This window comes from Cetorhinus maximus, chromosome 29, assembly GCF_964194155.1.
Source record: "Cetorhinus maximus chromosome 29, sCetMax3.hap1.1, whole genome shotgun sequence".
In the NCBI taxonomy this organism is placed as follows: Eukaryota; Metazoa; Chordata; class Chondrichthyes; order Lamniformes; family Cetorhinidae; genus Cetorhinus; species Cetorhinus maximus.
In genome coordinates, this window is record NC_135907.1 from 4299391 (window position 1) to 4319706 (window position 20316).

Consider the following 20316-nt stretch of genomic DNA (forward strand, 5'->3'; position numbering starts at 1 on the left):
TAGCAGGTCTGGGCCGATCAAGTCCCACAGAGCCGAATACAACTCCGCCGGCAGGCCGTCGCTTCCGGGGGTTTTACTCTTCTCGAAGGACTCGAGGGCCTTAGTCAGTTCGTCAGGAGTTAGCGGTTTGTCTAGGCTCTCCCGCGTACTGTGGTCTAGGACCTCCGTGATAGAGGACAGGAAGGACTGGGAGGCCGTGCTGTCCGTGGGCTTCACGTCATACAGTCCGGCATAAAAGGATTTGCTGATCCTCAGAATGTCGGACCGTGATGACTTTACTGAGCCGTCTTCTTCCTTCAGGCTGCTGATCACAGAGCGCTCTCTGTGTACCTTTTGGAAGAAGAAACGTGAGCACGTCTCATCCTGCTCCACGGAGCGGACTCTGGAACGGAAGATGATCTTGGAGGCCTCCGAGGCAAAGTGCGAGGCTTGCTGGCCCTTCACCTCTTGGAGCTCCTCCTTGACATCGACCCCCATCGACCGCAGCCGGAGCAGATTCTGCATCTTTTCCTGGAGTCGGGACATTTCCCTCTGTTCCTTTCTAGCTTTCTGGGTGCCTTTGAGGATGAAAAACCTCTTGATGCTTCCCTTGATCACTTCCCACCAGTGTGTCAGGGACTCAAAGAGGGGTTTCACGGTTCTCCAACCTTTGTAATCCCTCTTGAGCTCCTCAATGTTCTCTGGGGTCAGCAGTTGCACATTTAGCTTCCATGCCCCCCTGCCCACCCTCAGGTCTTCCTCCAAGTGGCAGTCCGCCAGTAGGAGGCAGTGGTCAGAGAAGAACACCGGCTTGACGTCGGTGGATCTGACTGTGAATGCACGGGACACAAACAGGAAGTCTATCCTGGAACGAATGGACCCGTCTGGCCGCGACCAGGTGTATCTACGCTGCGCTCCGTCTGCAGGGTTGCTGAAGACGTCGTGCAGCTTGGCATCCTTAACTGTTTCCATCAGGGATCTGGACGTAGCGTCCAATCTGCTTCCGGCCCTGCCGGATCGTCCAGCCGCATCGATGATGCAGTTGAAGTCCCCGCCCAGAATGACCGGCCTGGAGGTCGCCAGCAGCAGTGGGAGCTGCTGAAAAACCTCCAGCCGCTCAGCCCCTTGTGCCGGGCCGTACACGTTAATTAACCGGAGTGGAGCGTTCTTGTACATTACGTCTGCTACCAGGAGTCGCCCGCCCACCACCTCCTTGACCTCGGAGACGGTGAAGTTGCCTCCCCGCAGCAGAATACCCAGGCCGGAGGAACGAGAGTCGTTTCCGCCCGACCAGATCGATGGCCCGTGGGACCACCATCGTGACCATTGCCTGTAGGAGCTGAGGTGCGGTATCGCACACTCCTGCAGAAACAACAGGTCAGCTTTGACCTTGGCTAGGTAGTCCAAGGTCGCAACACATCGCGTAGTAGATTTAATGCTACGCACATTTATGGATACAATCTTTAAACCCATATTAAAGCATTTATTCTCCTACCAAACCCACTGTCTCTGAGAGTCCCAGACCTTTAGTCTGCTCCTTCATACCCGTAGTGAGCTCAAATTCCTTCACTTTGGATGGGCTGAGGTAGATCTCCTTGGCCGTGTTCTGCTCCAGTGGCATCTGGAGGTTCACGTAGTGAGCGGATTTTGAGATGACCTTTGCTGGAGAAGCTTCTCCAAAACTCACCCCCTCTGGGGGGTTGCTGTTCCCGGCTTCCTGGAGCTGGGGTGCGATGATTGCCTCACTGCTCCCAGATTCCAGGGGCTGTGGTGCACTGGCCTCCTCAGGTTGCAGGCCAAGTTGGGGTGCGCTGGTCTCCTTGTTGTCTCCAATTTTCTGGAGCTCGGGTGTCTCGTCCTCCAACGCCCTGGAGCTTTGCCGCCTCTTCTGTCGGTGCCGCTCTGGCACTTCCTCATCCGAAGAGCTGCTGCCCTTGTCATCCGTGTCGGATGGGAGACGCCTCTTGCCGCTTCTCTGGGAAACGCCTTTGCTTCTTCTTCGCTCCCTCTTACTTTTCTTGTTCTTCACCGTCCGCCACTCCCCCTGCTGCTTTTCCACTGCTGCCTCCTCCTCCATTGATTCGCTGTCCTGAGGACTGGAAGGTTCAGGGGGTAGTGCTGCTGATTGGCTCTCTGTTGCCTCAATCTCTTTCTCCACCTTGTCTCTCTCTGTGTCCTCCTTTGTCCCGTTGAGCTCCCTGGGGGCCTTGGTGGTTGGAGTGACACGGAACATTTCTTCTGCTTCCCCGTGGTCGGCTTTGGCTGCCTGTGCGTAAGTACGGCAGCGTTTGGGGCAGGTCCTGTAGAGGTGACTTGCCTCGCCACACAGGTTGCAGCACTTGGCCTGTTTGCAGTCTTTTGTCTGGTGCCCTTCCTGTTTGCAGATCTTGCAGAGGGAGGCGCTGCAGTTGGCCGCCACATGACCAGCCTTGCCGCATGAGCGACAATGCTTGGGTTGCCCAGCGTAGACCAGGTAGCCACGGTTTCCCCCGATAGCGAAACTGGAAGGAGGGTGGAAAATGGCTCCCTTACCATCGGTCTTTAGCGTGACCTTAAACAGGCGTTTGCCTGTCCAGATCCCCAAGTCGTCTCGAATCTCAGTGCCGCTCCCCACCTTATCGAAGTACCTGGTGAGGAAGGTGACCACGTCGGCGACAGGGACGAAGGGGTTGTACACATGCACCATCACCTCACGTTCCCGTTGCAACGGCAGAGAAAAGTGCGGCTCCGCCGTCAGGATCTTCATCTCCGGCAGGTCTCTCTTCTCCTCGAACACCCTCAGGAGCCGGACGCAGTCTGCCACTTGCTTGAACGTCACGTCAAAGTAACCACCTTTGCGGGAGTCGTGCAGGGTGAAGATCTCCGTAGCTTGGAAGCCGCACGCCTTCAACAGGATCCTCCTGGTGAAGAAGCCCCGATCCATAGGTGATCCTCCTTCGTCGCTGTGGTTCACCGTGACTCGGACGGTGATAGGTAACCCACGGTATGAATTCGGATTGCGATTGGTTATCGCCCTTCCATCCCGACCTTGCCATGGCAGGACCATGGTGTCGCTCCTGCAACACTTGATCTTAGCCAAAAGGCCGAGAAGCGATGAGAAAGAAAGAAAGTTGTGTTTTGAAAGATGTGCATGTTGAAAAGTAAAGAAAGCAGATGTTTGTAAGAAATCTATTTTTAGCATTGAAAATCCCCTGGAAAGGGGTGGTGCACCATTCCCAGAAATACTGCAATACCGGGTCGATGCGTGGAGTGGACGGAGCAAGCCCCTATTCCATCTCCCTGCTCCAAAAATCAATTTAATATATGGTCCCCAGATAAGGGACGTATCAGATATTAAACTGATAAGAACAGATTTTTTTTTTTTTTTTGTAAAAATATACTTTATTCATAAAAATCTTCAATCACATTCAAAACCATTTCAAAAACAACATTACAAGGGTACAATCCAGGTTAAACTTTTACAAAATGTATCACCAGGTGCATCAGTACAAACAATATTACAGTCATTTACAGCCTTTCATTTTGATCTGTACAGCCCGAGGGGCTCTAAACAGTTCCCAGTCTCTCGGTGCGCTGTGGTAGAAAGGTCTTAGACAGCGACCCTTCCCCATTGCGCCTTTGCGGCAGCTGCCCCAAGCTTTAGTGCGTCCCTCAGCACGTAGTCCTGGACTTTGGATTGTGCCAGTCCGCAACAATCGGTCGGGGACAACTCTTTGTGCTGGAAGACCAACAAGTTTCGGGCAGACCAAAGCGCCTCTTTCACCGAGTTGATGATCCTCCAGCTGCAGTTGATGTTTGTCTCGGTGTGTGTCCCTGGGAACAGCCCGTAGAGCACAGAGTCCTGTGTCACAGAACTGCTCGGGATGAACCTCGACAGCAACCACTGCATCTCTCTCCAGACTTTCTTTGCAAAGGCACAATCCACAAGGAGGTGAACAACGGTCTCTTCCCCACCACAGCCACCTCGAGGGCATCGTGCAGAGGGGGTGAGACTCCTGGCGTGTAGGAAGGATCTGACGGGGAGGGCCTTTCTCACCACCAGCCAAGCTACGTCTTGGTGCTTGTTGGAAAGTTCTGGCGATGAGGCATTCTGCCAAATGACTTTGACAGTCTGCTCGGGGAACCATCCCACAGGGTCCACCCTCTCCTTATCCCTCAGGGCCTCTAGGACGTTACGTGCTGACCACTGCCTGATGGACTTGTGGTCAAAGGTGTTTTTCTGCATAAATTTTTCCACCAGGGACAGGTGGTACGGCACGGTCCAACTACTTGGAGCGTTCCGCGGCAGCGTGGCCAGACCCATCCTTCGCAACACCGGGGACAGGTAGAACCTCAGCACGTAGTGACACTTGGTGTTTGCGTACTGAGGGTCTACGCACCGCTTGATGCAGCCGCACACAAAGGTGGCCATCAGTATGAGGGCGATGTTGGGCACGTTTTTTCCCCCTTTATCTAGAGGCTTGTACATCGCGTCCCTGCAGACACGATCCATTTTCGACCTCCAGATAAAGCGGAAGATGGCTCGAGTGATCGCCATCGCGCAGGAGTGTGGAATGGGCCAGACCTGCGCCACGTACAGCAACAGCGAGAGTACCTCACACCTGATGACCAGGTTCTTACCCGCAATGGAGAGGGGGCGTCGCTCCCACATGCCCAGTTTCCTTTTCACCATAGCCACTCGCTCCTTCCAGTTTCTAACGCATGCCCCGGTCCCTCCGAACCATATCCCCAGCACCTTCAGGCCGTCAGCCCTGACAGTGAAGGGGACAAAGGATCGGTCAGCCCACTTCCCAAAGAACATGGCCTCGCTCTTCCCACGATTTACCTTGGCTCCCGAGGCCAGTTCGAACTGGTCGCAGACGTGCATCAGTCTGCGCACCGACAGCGGATCCGAGCAGAAGACGGCGACGTCGTCCATGTACAGGGAGGCTTTTACCTGAGTGCCTCCACTGCCTGGGATCGTCACTCCTCTTATGCCCGGATCCTTCCTGATGCACTCGGCAAAGGGTTCTATGCAGCACACAAAAAGGACAGGCGAGAGAGGGCAGCCCTGCCTGACTCCAGATTTAATCGGAAAGCTATCTGTTTCCCACCCATTGATTGAGACTGCGCTACTGATGTTAGTGTAGAGCAGTTGGATCCAATTTCGAATTCCCTCCCCAAAGCCCATTTTGGAGAGCACATCCCCCATGTAGGTGTGCGATATTCTGTCAAAGGCCTTCTCCTGATCCAAGCTGATGAGGCAGGTATCCACACCCCTGTCCTGTACATAGGCAATCGTATCCCTGAGCAGCGCCAGGCTGTCAGAGATCTTCCTGCCTGGCACAGAGCAGGTCTGGTCAGGGTGAATCACCAATTCCAGAGCGGATTTGACCCGGTTGGCGATGACCTTGGACAGAATCTTATAGTCCATATTCAACAGTGAAATGGGTCGCCAATTTCTAATTTCCTCCCTTTCCCCCTTGTGCTTGTAGATGAGGGTGATGATGCCTTTCCTCATGGATTCTGACATGCTGCCGGCCAGGAGCATACTCTCGTACACTTCTAGCAGGTCTGGGCCGATCAAGTCCCACAGAGCCGAATACAACTCCGCCGGCAGGCCGTCGCTTCCGGGGGTTTTACTCTTCTCGAAGGACTCGAGGGCCTTAGTCAGTTCGTCAGGGGTTAGCGGTTTGTCTAGGCTCTCCCGAGTACTGTGGTCTAGGACCTCCGTGATAGAGGACAGGAAGGACTGGGAGGCCGTGCTGTCCGTGGGCTTCACGTCATACAGTCCGGCATAAAAGGATTTGCTGATCCTCAGAATGTCGGACCGTGATGACTTTACTGAGCCGTCTTCTTCCTTCAGGCTGCTGATCACAGAGCGCTCTCTGTGTACCTTTTGGAAGAAGAAACGTGAGCACGTCTCATCCTGCTCCACGGAGCGGACTCTGGAACGGAAGATGATCTTGGAGGCCTCCGAGGCAAAGTGCGAGGCTTGCTGGCCCTTCACCTCTTGGAGCTCCTCCTTGACATCGACCCCCATCGACCGCAGCCGGAGCAGATTCTGCATCTTTTCCTGGAGTCGGGACATTTCCCTCTGTTCCTTTCTAGCTTTCTGGGTGCCTTTGAGGATGAAAAACCTCTTGATGCTTCCCTTGATCACTTCCCACCAGTGTGTCAGGGACTCAAAGAGGGGTTTCACGGTTCTCCAACCTTTGTAATCCCTCTTGAGCTCCTCAATGTTCTCTGGGGTCAGCAGTTGCACATTTAGCTTCCATGCCCCCCTGCCCACCCTCAGGTCTTCCTCCAAGTGGCAGTCCGCCAGTAGGAGGCAGTGGTCAGAGAAGAACACCGGCTTGACCTCGGTGGATCTGACTGTGAATGCACGGGACACAAACAGGAAGTCTATCCTGGAACGAATGGACCCGTCTGGCCGCGACCAGGTGTATCTACGCTGCGCTCCGTCTGCAGGGTTGCTGAAGACGTCGTGCAGCTTGGCATCCTTAACTGTTTCCATCAGGGATCTGGACGTAGCGTCCAATCTGCTTCCGGCCCTGCCGGATCGTCCAGCCGCATCGATGATGCAGTTGAAGTCCCCGCCCAGAATGACCGGCCTGGAGGTCGCCAGCAGCAGTGGGAGCTGCTGAAAAACCTCCAGCCGCTCAGCCCCTTGTGCCGGGCCGTACACGTTAATTAACCGGAGTGGAGCGTTCTTGTACATTACGTCTGCTACCAGGAGTCGCCCGCCCACCACCTCCTTGACCTCGGAGACGGTGAAGTTGCCTCCCCGCAGCAGAATACCCAGGCCGGAGGAACGAGAGTCGTTTCCGCCCGACCAGATCGATGGCCCGTGGGACCACCATCGTGACCATTGCCTGTAGGAGCTGAGGTGCGGTATCGCACACTCCTGCAGAAACAACAGGTCAGCTTTGACCTTGGCAAGGTAGTCCAAGGTCGCAACACATCGCGTAGTAGATTTAATGCTACGCACATTTATGGATACAATCTTTAAACCCATATTAAAGCATTTATTCTCCTACCAAACCCACTGTCTCTGAGAGTCCCAGACCTTTAGTCTGCTCCTTCATACCCGTAGTGAGCTCAAATTCCTTCACTTTGGATGGGCTGAGGTAGATCTCCTTGGCCGTGTTCTGCTCCGGTGGCATCTGGAGGTTCACGTAGTGAGCGGATTTTGAGATGACCTTTGCTGGAGAAGCTTCTCCAAAACTCACCCCCTCTGGGGGGTTGCTGTTCCCGGCTTCCTGGAGCTGGGGTGCGATGATTGCCTCACTGCTCCCAGATTCCAGGGGCTGTGGTGCACTGGCCTCCTCAGGTTGCAGGCAAAGTTGGGGTGCGTTGGTCTCCTTGTTGTCTCCAATTTTCTGGAGCTCGGGTGTCTCGTCCTCCAACGCCCTGGAGCTTTGCCGCCTCTTCTGTCGGTGCCGCTCTGGCACTTCCTCATCCGAAGAGCTGCTGCCCTTGTCATCCGTGTCGGATGGGAGACGCCTCTTGCCGCTTCTCTGGGAAACGCCTTTGCTTCTTCTTCGCTCCCTCTTACTTTTCTTGTTCTTCACCGTCCGCCACTCCCCCTGCTGCTTTTCCACTGCTGCCTCCTCCTCCATTGATTCGCTGGCCTGAGGACTGGGAGGTTCAGGGGGTAGTGCTGTTGATTGGCTCTCTGCTGCCTCAATCTCTTTCTCCACCTTGTCTCTCTCTGTGTCCTCCTTTGTCCCGTTGAGCTCCCTGGGGGCCTTGGTGGTTGGAGTGACACGGAACATTTCTTCTGCTTCCCCCTGGTCGGCTTTGGCTGCCTGTGCGTAAGTACGGCAGCGTTTGGGGCAGGTCCTGTAGAGGTGACTTGCCTCGCCACACAGGTTGCAGCACTTGGCCTGTTTGCAGTCTTTTGTCTGGTGCCCTTCCTGTTTGCAGATCTTGCAGAGGGAGGCGCTGCAGTTGGCCGCCACATGACCAGCCTTGCCGCATGAGCGGCAATGCTTGGGTTGCCCAGCGTAGACCAGGTAGCCACGGTTTCCCCCGATTGCGAAACTGGAAGGAGGGTGGAAAATGGCTCCCTTACCATCGGTCTTTAGCGTGACCTTAAACAGGCGTTTGCCTGTCCAGATCCCCAAGTCGTCTCGAATCTCAGTGCCGCTCCCCACCTTATCGAAGTACCTGGTGAGGAAGGTGACCACGTCGGCGACAGGGACGAAGGGGTTGTACACATGCACCATCACCTCACGTTCCCGTTGCAACGGCAGAGAAAAGTGCGGCTCCGCCGTCAGGATCTTCATCTCCGGCAGGTCTCTCTTCTCCTCGAACACCCTCAGGAGCCGGACGCAGTCTGCCACTTGCTTGAACGTCACGTCGAAATAACCACCTTTGCGGGAGTCGTGCAGGGTGAAGATCTCCGTAGCTTGGAAGCCGCACGCCTTCAACAGGATCCTCCTGGTGAAGAAGCCCCGATCCATAGGTGATCCTCCTTCGTCGCTGTGGTTCACCGTGACTCGGACGGTGATAGGTAACCCACGGTATGAATTCGGATTGCGATTGGTTATCGCCCTTCCATCCCGACCTTGCCATGGCAGGACCATGGTGTCGCTCCTGCAACACTTGATCTTAGCCAAAAGGCCGAGAAGCGATGAGAAAGAAAGAAAGTTGTGTTTTGAAAGATGTGCATGTTGAAAAGTAAAGAAAGCAGATGTTTGTAAGAAATCTATTTTTAGCATTGAAAATCCCCTGGAAAGGGGTGGTGCACCATTCCCAGAAATACTGCAATACCGGGTCGATGCGTGGAGTGGACGGAGCAAGCCCCTATTCCATCTCCCTGCTCCAAAAATCAATTTAATATATGGTCCCCAGATAAGGGACGTATCAGATATTAAACTGATAAGAACAGATTTTTTTTTTTTTTTTTGTAAAAATATACTTTATTCATAAAAATCTTCAATCACATTCAAAACCATTTCAAAAACAACATTACAAGGGTACAATCCAGGTTAAACTTTTACAAAATGTATCACCAGGTGCATCAGTACAAACAATATTACAGTCATTTACAGCCTTTCATTTTGATCTGTACAGCCCGAGGGGCTCTAAACAGTTCCCAGTCTCTCGGTGCGCTGTGGTAGAAAGGTCTTAGACAGCGACCCTTCCCCATTGCGCCTTTGCGGCAGCTGCCCCAAGCTTTAGTGCGTCCCTCAGCACGTAGTCCTGGACTTTGGATTGTGCCAGTCCGCAACAATCGGTCGGGGACAAATCTTTGTGCTGGAAGACCAACAAGTTTCGGGCAGACCAAAGCGCGTCTTTCACCGAGTTGATGATCCTCCAGCTGCAGTTGATGTTTGTCTCGGTGTGTGTCCCTGGGAACAGCCCGTAGAGCACAGAGTCCTGTGTCACAGAACTGCTCGGGATGAACCTCGACAGCAACCACTGCATCTCTCTCCAGACTTTCTTTGCAAAGGCACAATCCACAAGGAGGTGAACAACGGTCTCTTCCCCACCACAGCCACCTCGAGGGCATCGTGCAGAGGGGGTGAGACTCCTGGCGTGTAGGAAGGATCTGACGGGGAGGGCCTTTCTCACCACCAGCCAAGCTACGTCTTGGTGCTTGTTGGAAAGTTCTGGCGATGAGGCATTCTGCCAAATGACTTTGACAGTCTGCTCGGGGAACCATCCCACAGGGTCCACCCTCTCCTTATCCCTCAGGGCCTCTAGGACGTTACGTGCTGACCACTGCCTGATGGACTTGTGGTCAAAGGTGTTTTTCTGCATAAATTTTTCCACCAGGGACAGGTGGTACGGCACGGTCCAACTACTTGGAGCGTTCCGCGGCAGCGTGGCCAGACCCATCCTTCGCAACACCGGGGACAGGTAGAACCTCAGCACGTAGTGACACTTGGTGTTTGCGTACTGAGGGTCTACGCACCGCTTGATGCAGCCGCACACAAAGGTGGCCATCAGTATGAGGGCGATGTTGGGCACGTTTTTTCCCCCTTTATCTAGAGGCTTGTACATCGCGTCCCTACAGACACGATCCATTTTCGACCTCCAGATAAAGCGGAAGATGGCTCGAGTGATCGCCATCGCGCAGGAGTGTGGAATGGGCCAGACCTGCGCCACGTACAGCAACAGCGAGAGTACCTCACACCTGATGACCAGGTTCTTACCCGCAATGGAGAGGGAGCGTCGCTCCCACATGCCCAGTTTCCTTTTCACCATAGCCACTCGCTCCTTCCAGTTTCTAACGCATGCCCCGGTCCCTCCGAACCATATCCCCAGCACCTTCAGGCCGTCAGCCCTGACAGTGAAGGGGACAAAGGATCGGTCAGCCCAGTTCCCAAAGAACATGGCCTCGCTCTTCCCACGATTTACCTTGGCTCCCGAGGCCAGTTCGAACTGGTCGCAGACGTGCATCAGTCTGCGCACCGACAGCGGATCCGAGCAGAAGACGGCGACGTCGTCCATGTACAGGGAGGCTTTTACCTGAGTGCCTCCACTGCCTGGGATCGTCACTCCTCTTATGCCCGGATCCTTCCTGATGGACTCGGCAAAGGGTTCTATGCAGCACACAAAAAGGACAGGCGAGAGAGGGCAGCCCTGCCTGACTCCAGATTTAATCGGAAAGCTATCTGTTTCCCACCCATTGATTGAGACTGCGCTACTGATGTTAGTGTAGAGCAGTTGGATCCAATTTCGAATTCCCTCCCCAAAGCCCATTTTGGAGAGCACATCCCCCATGTAGGTGTGCGATATTCTGTCAAAGGCCTTCTCCTGATCCAAGCTGATGAGGCAGGTATCCACACCCCTGTCCTGTACATAGGCAATCGTATCCCTGAGCAGCGCCAGGCTGTCAGAGATCTTCCTGCCTGGCACAGAGCAGGTCTGGTCAGGGTGAATCACCAATTCCAGAGCGGATTTGACCCGGTTGGCGATGACCTTGGACAGAATCTTATAGTCCATATTCAACAGTGAAATGGGTCGCCAATTTCTAATTTCCTCCCTTTCCCCCTTGTGCTTGTAGATGAGGGTGATGATGCCTTTCCTCATGGATTCTGACATGCTGCCGGCCAGGAGCATACTCTCGTACACTTCTAGCAGGTCTGGGCCGATCAAGTCCCACAGAGCCGAATACAACTCCGCCGGCAGGCCGTCGCTTCCGGGGGTTTTACTCTTCTCGAAGGACTCGAGGGCCTTAGTCAGTTCGTCAGGAGTTAGCGGTTTGTCTAGGCTCTCCCGCGTACTGTGGTCTAGGACCTCCGTGATAGAGGACAGGAAGGACTGGGAGGCCGTGCTGTCCGTGGGCTTCACGTCATACAGTCCGGCATAAAAGGATTTGCTGATCCTCAGAATGTCGGACCGTGATGACTTTACTGAGCCGTCTTCTTCCTTCAGGCTGCTGATCACAGAGCGCTCTCTGTGTACCTTTTGGAAGAAGAAACGTGAGCACGTCTCATCCTGCTCCACGGAGCGGACTCTGGAACGGAAGATGATCTTGGAGGCCTCCGAGGCAAAGTGCGAGGCTTGCTGGCCCTTCACCTCTTGGAGCTCCTCCTTGACATCCACCCCCATCGACTGCAGCCGGAGCAGATTCTGCATCTTTTCCTGGAGTCGGGACATTTCCCTCTGTTCCTTTCTAGCTTTCTGGGTGCCTTTGCGGATGAAAAACCTCTTGATGCTTCCCTTGATCACTTCCCACCAGTGTGTCAGGGACTCAAAGAGGGGTTTCACGGTTCTCCAACCTTTGTAATCCCTCTTGAGCTCCTCAATGTTCTCTGGGGTCAGCAGTTGCACATTTAGCTTCCATGCCCCCCTGCCCACCCTCAGGTCTTCCTCCAAGTGGCAGTCCGCCAGTAGGAGGCAGTGGTCAGAGAAGAACACCGGCTTGACGTCGGTGGATCTGACTGTGAATGCACGGGACACAAACAGGAAGTCTATCCTGGAACGAATGGACCCGTCTGGCCGCGACCAGGTGTATCTACGCTGCGCTCCGTCTGCAGGGTTGCTGAAGACGTCGTGCAGCTTGGCATCCTTAACTGTTTCCATCAGGGATCTGGACGTAGCGTCCAATCTGCTTCCGGCCCTGCCGGATCGTCCAGCCGCATCGATGATGCAGTTGAAGTCCCCGCCCAGAATGACCGGCCTGGAGGTCGCCAGCAGCAGTGGGAGCTGCTGAAAAACCTCCAGCCGCTCAGCCCCTTGTGCCGGGCCGTACACGTTAATTAACCGGAGTGGAGCGTTCTTGTACATTACGTCTGCTACCAGGAGTCGCCCGCCCACCACCTCCTTGACCTCGGAGACGGTGAAGTTGCCTCCCCGCAGCAGAATACCCAGGCCGGAGGAACGAGAGTCGTTTCCGCCCGACCAGATCGATGGCCCGTGGGACCACCATCGTGACCATTGCCTGTAGGAGCTGAGGTGCGGTATCGCACACTCCTGCAGAAACAACAGGTCAGCTTTGACCTTGGCTAGGTAGTCCAAGGTCGCAACACATCGCGTAGTAGATTTAATGCTACGCACATTTATGGATACAATCTTTAAACCCATATTAAAGCATTTATTCTCCTACCAAACCCACTGTCTCTGAGAGTCCCAGACCTTTAGTCTGCTCCTTCATACCCGTAGTGAGCTCAAATTCCTTCACTTTGGATGGGCTGAGGTAGATCTCCTTGGCCGTGTTCTGCTCCAGTGGCATCTGGAGGTTCACGTAGTGAGCGGATTTTGAGATGACCTTTGCTGGAGAAGCTTCTCCAAAACTCACCCCCTCTGGGGGGTTGCTGTTCCCGGCTTCCTGGAGCTGGGGTGCGATGATTGCCTCACTGCTCCCAGATTCCAGGGGCTGTGGTGCACTGGCCTCCTCAGGTTGCAGGCCAAGTTGGGGTGCGCTGGTCTCCTTGTTGTCTCCAATTTTCTGGAGCTCGGGTGTCTCGTCCTCCAACGCCCTGGAGCTTTGCCGCCTCTTCTGTCGGTGCCGCTCTGGCACTTCCTCATCCGAAGAGCTGCTGCCCTTGTCATCCGTGTCGGATGGGAGACGCCTCTTGCCGCTTCTCTGGGAAACGCCTTTGCTTCTTCTTCGCTCCCTCTTACTTTTCTTGTTCTTCACCGTCCGCCACTCCCCCTGCTGCTTTTCCACTGCTGCCTCCTCCTCCATTGATTCGCTGTCCTGAGGACTGGAAGGTTCAGGGGGTAGTGCTGTTGATTGGCTCTCTGTTGCCTCAATCTCTTTCTCCACCTTGTCTCTCTCTGTGTCCTCCTTTGTCCCGTTGAGCTCCCTGGGGGCCTTGGTGGTTGGAGTGACACGGAACATTTCTTCTGCTTCCCCGTGGTCGGCTTTGGCTGCCTGTGCGTAAGTACGGCAGCGTTTGGGGCAGGTCCTGTAGAGGTGACTTGCCTCGCCACACAGGTTGCAGCACTTGGCCTGTTTGCAGTCTTTTGTCTGGTGCCCTTCCTGTTTGCAGATCTTGCAGAGGGAGGCGCTGCAGTTGGCCGCCACATGACCAGCCTTGCCGCATGAGCGGCAATGCTTGGGTTGCCCAGCGTAGACCAGGTAGCCACGGTTTCCCCCGATTGCGAAACTGGAAGGAGGGTGGAAAATGGCTCCCTTACCATCGGTCTTTAGCGTGACCTTAAACAGGCGTTTGCCTGTCCAGATCCCCAAGTCGTCTCGAATCTCGGTGCCGCTCCCCACCTTATCGAAGTACCTGGTGAGGAAGGTGACCACGTCGGCGACAGGGACGAAGGGGTTGTACACATGCACCATCACCTCACGTTCCCGTTGCAACGGCAGAGAAAAGTGCGGCTCCGCCGTCAGGATCTTCATCTCCGGCAGGTCTCTCTTCTCCTCGAACACCCTCAGGAGCCGGACGCAGTCTGCCACTTGCTTGAACGTCACGTCGAAATAACCACCTTTGCGGGAGTCGTGCAGGGTGAAGATCTCCGTAGCTTGGAAGCCGCACGCCTTCAACAGGATCCTCCTGGTGAAGAAGCCCCGATCCATAGGTGATCCTCCTTCGTCGCTGTGGTTCACCGTGACTCGGACGGTGATAGGTAACCCACGGTATGAATTCGGATTGCGATTGGTTATCGCCCTTCCATCCCGACCTTGCCATGGCAGGACCATGGTGTCGCTCCTGCAACACTTGATCTTAGCCAAAAGGCCGAGAAGCGATGAGAAAGAAAGAAAGTTGTGTTTTGAAAGATGTGCATGTTGAAAAGTAAAGAAAGCAGATGTTTGTAAGAAATCTATTTTTAGCATTGAAAATCCCCTGGAAAGGGGTGGTGCACCATTCCCAGAAATACTGCAATACCGGGTCGATGCGTGGAGTGGACGGAGCAAGCCCCTATTCCATCTCCCTGCTCCAAAAATCAATTTAATATATGGTCCCCAGATAAGGGACGTATCAGATATTAAACTGATAAGAACAGATTTTTTTTTTTTTTTTTTTTTGTAAAAATATACTTTATTCATAAAAATCTTCAATCACATTCAAAACCATTTCAAAAACAACATTACAAGGGTACAATCCAGGTTAAACTTTTACAAAATGTATCACCAGGTGCATCAGTACAAACAATATTACAGTCATTTACAGCCTTTCATTTTGATCTGTACAGCCCGAGGGGCTCTAAACAGTTCCCAGTCTCTCGGTGCGCTGTGGTAGAAAGGTCTTAGACAGCGACCCTTCCCCATTGCGCCTTTGCGGCAGCTGCCCCAAGCTTTAGTGCGTCCCTCAGCACGTAGTCCTGGACTTTGGATTGTGCCAGTCCGCAACAATCGGTCGGGGACAACTCTTTGTGCTGGAAGACCAACAAGTTTCGGGCAGACCAAAGCGCGTCTTTCACCGAGTTGATGATCCTCCAGCTGCAGTTGATGTTTGTCTCGGTGTGTGTCCCTGGGAACAGCCCGTAGAGCACAGAGTCCTGTGTCACAGAACTGCTCGGGATGAACCTCGACAGCAACCACTGCATCTCTCTCCAGACTTTCTTTGCAAAGGCACAATCCACAAGGAGGTGAACCACGGTCTCTTCCCCACCACAGCCACCTCGGGGGCATCGTGCAGAGGGGGTGAGACTCCTGGCGTGTAGGAAGGATCTGACGGGGAGGGCCTTTCTCACCACCAGCCAAGCTACGTCTTGGTGCTTGTTGGAAAGTTCTGGCGATGAGGCATTCTGCCAAATGACTTTGACAGTCTGCTCGGGGAACCATCCCACAGGGTCCACCCTCTCCTTATCCCTCAGGGCCTCTAGGACGTTACGTGCTGACCACTGCCTGATGGACTTGTGGTCAAAGGTGTTTTTCTGCATAAATTTTTCCACCAGGGACAGGTGGTACGGCACGGTCCAACTACTTGGAGCGTTCCGCGGCAGCGTGGCCAGACCCATCCTTCGCAACACCGGGGACAGGTAGAACCTCAGCACGTAGTGACACTTGGTGTTTGCGTACTGAGGGTCTACGCACCGCTTGATGCAGCCGCACACAAAGGTGGCCATCAGTATGAGGGCGATGTTGGGCACGTTTTTTCCCCCTTTATCTAGAGGCTTGTACATCGCGTCCCTGCAGACACGATCCATTTTCGACCTCCAGATAAAGCGGAAGATGGCTCGAGTGATCGCCATCGCGCAGGAGTGTGGAATGGGCCAGACCTGCGCCACGTACAGCAACAGCGAGAGTACCTCACACCTGATGACCAGGTTCTTACCCGCAATGGAGAGGGAGCGTCGCTCCCACATGCCCAGTTTCCTCTTCACCATAGACACTCGCTCCTTCCAGTTTCTAACGCATGCCCCGGTCCCTCCGAACCATATCCCCAGCACCTTCAGGCCGTCAGCCCTGACAGTGAAGGGGACAAAGGATCGGTCAGCCCAGTTCCCAAAGAACATGGCCTCGCTCTTCCCACGATTTACCTTGGCTCCCGAGGCCAGTTCGAACTGGTCGCAGACGTGCATCAGTCTGCGCACCGACAGCGGATCCGAGCAGAAGACGGCGACGTCGTCCATGTACAGGGAGGCTTTTACCTGAGTGCCTCCACTGCCTGGGATCGTCACTCCTCTTATGCCCGGATCCTTCCTGATGGACTCGGCAAAGGGTTCTATGCAGCACACAAAAAGGACAGGCGAGAGAGGGCAGCCCTGCCTGACTCCAGATTTAATCGGAAAGCTATCTGTTTCCCACCCATTGATTGAGACTGCGCTACTGATGTTAGTGTAGAGCAGTTGGATCCAATTTCGAATTCCCTCCCCAAAGCCCATTTTGGAGAGCACCTCCCCCATGTAGGTGTGCGATATTCTGTCAAAGGCCTTCTCCTGATCCAGGCTGATGAGGCAGGTATCCACACCCCTGTCCTGTACATAGGCAATCGTATCCCTGAGCAGCGCCAGGCTGTCAGAGATCTTCCTGCCTGGCACAGAGCAGGTCTGGTCAGGGTGAATCACCAATTCCAGAGCGGATTTGACCCGGTTGGCGATGACCTTGGACAGAATCTTATAGTCCATATTCAACAGTGAAATGGGTCGCCAATTTCTAATTTCCTCCCTTTCCCCCTTGTGCTTGTAGATGAGGGTGATGATGCCTTTCCTCATGGATTCTGACATGCTGCCGGCCAGGAGCATACTCTCGTACACTTCTAGCAGGTCTGGGCCGATCAAGTCCCACAGAGCCGAATACAACTCCGCCGGCAGGCCGTCGCTTCCGGGGGTTTTACTCTTCTCGAAGGACTCGAGGGCCTTAGTCAGTTCGTCAGGAGTTAGCGGTTTGTCTAGGCTCTCCCGCGTACTGTGGTCTAGGACCTCCGTGATAGAGGACAGGAAGGACTGGGAGGCCGTGCTGTCCGTGGGCTTCACGTCATACAGTCCGGCATAAAAGGATTTGCTGATCCTCAGAATGTCGGACCGTGATGACTTTACTGAGCCGTCTTCTTCCTTCAGGCTGCTGATCACAGAGCGCTCTCTGTGTACCTTTTGGAAGAAGAAACGTGAGCACGTCTCATCCTGCTCCACGGAGCGGACTCTGGAACGGAAGATGATCTTGGAGGCCTCCGAGGCAAAGTGCGAGGCTTGCTGGCCCTTCACCTCTTGGAGCTCCTCCTTGACATCGACCCCCATCGACCGCAGCCGGAGCAGATTCTGCATCTTTTCCTGGAGTCGGGACATTTCCCTCTGTTCCTTTCTAGCTTTCTGGGTGCCTTTGAGGATGAAAAACCTCTTGATGCTTCCCTTGATCACTTCCCACCAGTGTGTCAGGGACTCAAAGAGGGGTTTCACGGTTCTCCAACCTTTGTAATCCCTCTTGAGCTCCTCAATGTTCTCTGGGGTCAGCAGTTGCACATTTAGCTTCCATGCCCCCCTGCCCACCCTCAGGTCTTCCTCCAAGTGGCAGTCCGCCAGTAGGAGGCAGTGGTCAGAGAAGAACACCGGCTTGACGTCGGTGGATCTGACTGTGAATGCACGGGACACAAACAGGAAGTCTATCCTGGAACGAATGGACCCGTCTGGCCGCGACCAGGTGTATCTACGCTGCGCTCCGTCTGCAGGGTTGCTGAAGACGTCGTGCAGCTTGGCATCCTTAACTGTTTCCATCAGGGATCTGGACGTAGCGTCCAATCTGCTTCCGGCCCTGCCGGATCGTCCAGCCGCATCGATGATGCAGTTGAAGTCCCCGCCCAGAATGACCGGCCTGGAGGTCGCCAGCAGCAGTGGGAGCTGCTGAAAAACCTCCAGCCGCTCAGCCCCTTGTGCCGGGCCGTACACGTTAATTAACCGGAGTGGAGCGTTCTTGTACATTACGTCTGCTACCAGGAGTCGCCCGCCCACCACCTCCTTGACCTCGGAGACGGTGAAGTTGCCTCCCCGCAGCAGAATACCCAGGCCGGAGGAACGAGAGTCGTTTCCGCCCGACCAGATCGATGGCCCGTGGGACCACCATCGTGACCATTGCCTGTAGGAGCTGAGGTGCGGTATCGCACACTCCTGCAGAAACAACAGGTCAGCTTTGACCTTGGCTAGGTAGTCCAAGGTCGCAACACATCGCGTAGTAGATTTAATGCTACGCACATTTATGGATACAATCTTTAAACCCATATTAAAGCATTTATTCTCCTACCAAACCCACTGTCTCTGAGAGTCCCAGACCTTTAGTCTGCTCCTTCATACCCGTAGTGAGCTCAAATTCCTTCACTTTGGATGGGCTGAGGTAGATCTCCTTGGCCGTGTTCTGCTCCAGTGGCATCTGGAGGTTCACGTAGTGAGCGGATTTTGAGATGACCTTTGCTGGAGAAGCTTCTCCAAAACTCACCCCCTCTGGGGGGTTGCTGTTCCCGGCTTCCTGGAGCTGGGGTGCGATGATTGCCTCACTGCTCCCAGATTCCAGGGGCTGTGGTGCACTGGCCTCCTCAGGTTGCAGGCCAAGTTGGGGTGCGCTGGTCTCCTTGTTGTCTCCAATTTTCTGGAGCTCGGGTGTCTCGTCCTCCAACGCCCTGGAGCTTTGCCGCCTCTTCTGTCGGTGCCGCTCTGGCACTTCCTCATCCGAAGAGCTGCTGCCCTTGTCATCCGTGTCGGATGGGAGACGCCTCTTGCCGCTTCTCTGGGAAACGCCTTTGCTTCTTCTTCGCTCCCTCTTACTTTTCTTGTTCTTCACCGTCCGCCACTCCCCCTGCTGCTTTTCCACTGCTGCCTCCTCCTCCATTGATTCGCTGTCCTGAGGACTGGAAGGTTCAGGGGGTGGTGCTGTTGATTGGCTCTCTGTTGCCTCAATCTCTTTCTCCACCTTGTCTCTCTCTGTGTCCTCCTTTGTCCCGTTGAGCTCCCTGGGGGCCTTGGTGGTTGGAGTGACACGGAACATTTCTTCTGCTTCCCCGTGGTCGGCTTTGGCTGCCTGTGCGTAAGTACGGCAGCGTTTGGGGCAGGTCCTGTAGAGGTGACTTGCCTCGCCACACAGGTTGCAGCACTTGGCCTGTTTGCAGTCTTTTGTCTGGTGCCCTTCCTGTTTGCAGATCTTGCAGAGGGAGGCGCTGCAGTTGGCCGCCACATGACCAGCCTTGCCGCATGAGCGGCAATGCTTGGGTTGCCCAGCGTAGACCAGGTAGCCACGGTTTCCCCCGATTGCGAAACTGGAAGGAGGGTGGAAAATGGCTCCCTTACCATCGGTCTTTAGCGTGACCTTAAACAGGCGTTTGCCTGTCCAGATCCCCAAGTCGTCTCGAATCTCAGTGCCGCTCCCCACCTTATCGAAGTACCTGGTGAGGAAGGTGACCACGTCGGCGACAGGGACGAAGGGGTTGTACACATGCACCATCACCTCACGTTCCCGTTGCAACGGCAGAGAAAAGTGCGGCTCCGCCGTCAGGATCTTCATCTCCGGCAGGTCTCTCTTCTCCTCGAACACCCTCAGGAGCCGGACGCAGTCTGCCACTTGCTTGAACGTCACGTCGAAATAACCACCTTTGCGGGAGTCGTGCAGGGTGAAGATCTCCGTAGCTTGGAAGCCGCACGCCTTCAACAGGATCCTCCTGGTGAAGAAGCCCCGATCCATAGGTGATCCTCCTTCGTCGCTGTGGTTCACCGTGACTCGGACGGTGATAGGTAACCCACGGTATGAATTCGGATTGCGATTGGTTTTCGCCCTTCCATCCCGACCTTGCCATGGCAGGACCATGGTGTCGCCCCTGCAACACTACACTTGATCTTAGCCAAGAGGCCGAGAAGCGATGAGAAAGAAAGAAAGTTGTGTTTTGAAAGATGTGCATGTTGAAAAGTAAAGAAAGCAGATGTTTGTAAGAAATCTATTTTTAGCATTGAAAATCCCCTGGAAAGGGGTGGTGCACCATTCCCAGAAATACTGCAATACCGGGTCGATGCGTGGAGTGGACGGAGCAAGCCCCTATTCCATCTCCCTGCTCCAAAAATCAATTTAATATATGGTCCCCAGATAAGGGACGTATCAGATATTAAACTGATAAGAACAGATTTTTTTTTTTTTTTTTTTTTGTAAAAATATACTTTATTCATAAAAATCTTCAATCACATTCAAAACCATTTCAAAAACAACATTACAAGGGTACAATCCAGGTTAAACTTTTACAAAATGTATCACCAGGTGCATCAGTACAAACAATATTACAGTCATTTACAGCCTTTCATTTTGATCTGTACAGCCCGAGGGGCTCTAAACAGTTCCCAGTCTCTCGGTGCGCTGTGGTAGAAAGGTCTTAGACAGCGACCCTTCCCCATTGCGCCTTTGCGGCAGCTGCCCCAAGCTTTAGTGCGTCCCTCAGCACGTAGTCCTGGACTTTGGATTGTGCCAGTCCGCAACAATCGGTCGGGGACAACTCTTTGTGCTGGAAGACCAACAAGTTTCGGGCAGACCAA

General features: G+C 54.2%; 1 protein-coding gene, 2 non-coding genes and 2 pseudogenes across 6 annotated transcripts in view; all 5 read right to left on the bottom strand.

Moving 5' to 3' along the window:
• ccdc134 (coiled-coil domain containing 134) overlaps nt 1-20316 on the bottom strand; it is a 156372-nt gene that overhangs the window by 48893 nt on the left and 87163 nt on the right. The window lies entirely within an intron of this gene.
• LOC144669728 (U2 spliceosomal RNA) lies at nt 3179-3357 on the bottom strand (annotated as a pseudogene).
• On the bottom strand, nt 8703-8882 carry LOC144669730 (U2 spliceosomal RNA; annotated as a pseudogene).
• LOC144669755 (U2 spliceosomal RNA) lies at nt 14228-14411 on the bottom strand. The gene has a single exon (XR_013573728.1). It is a non-coding gene; the product is annotated as a U2 spliceosomal RNA (small nuclear RNA).
• On the bottom strand, nt 19762-19945 carry LOC144669756 (U2 spliceosomal RNA). Its single transcript, XR_013573729.1, has one exon. It is a non-coding gene; the product is annotated as a U2 spliceosomal RNA (small nuclear RNA).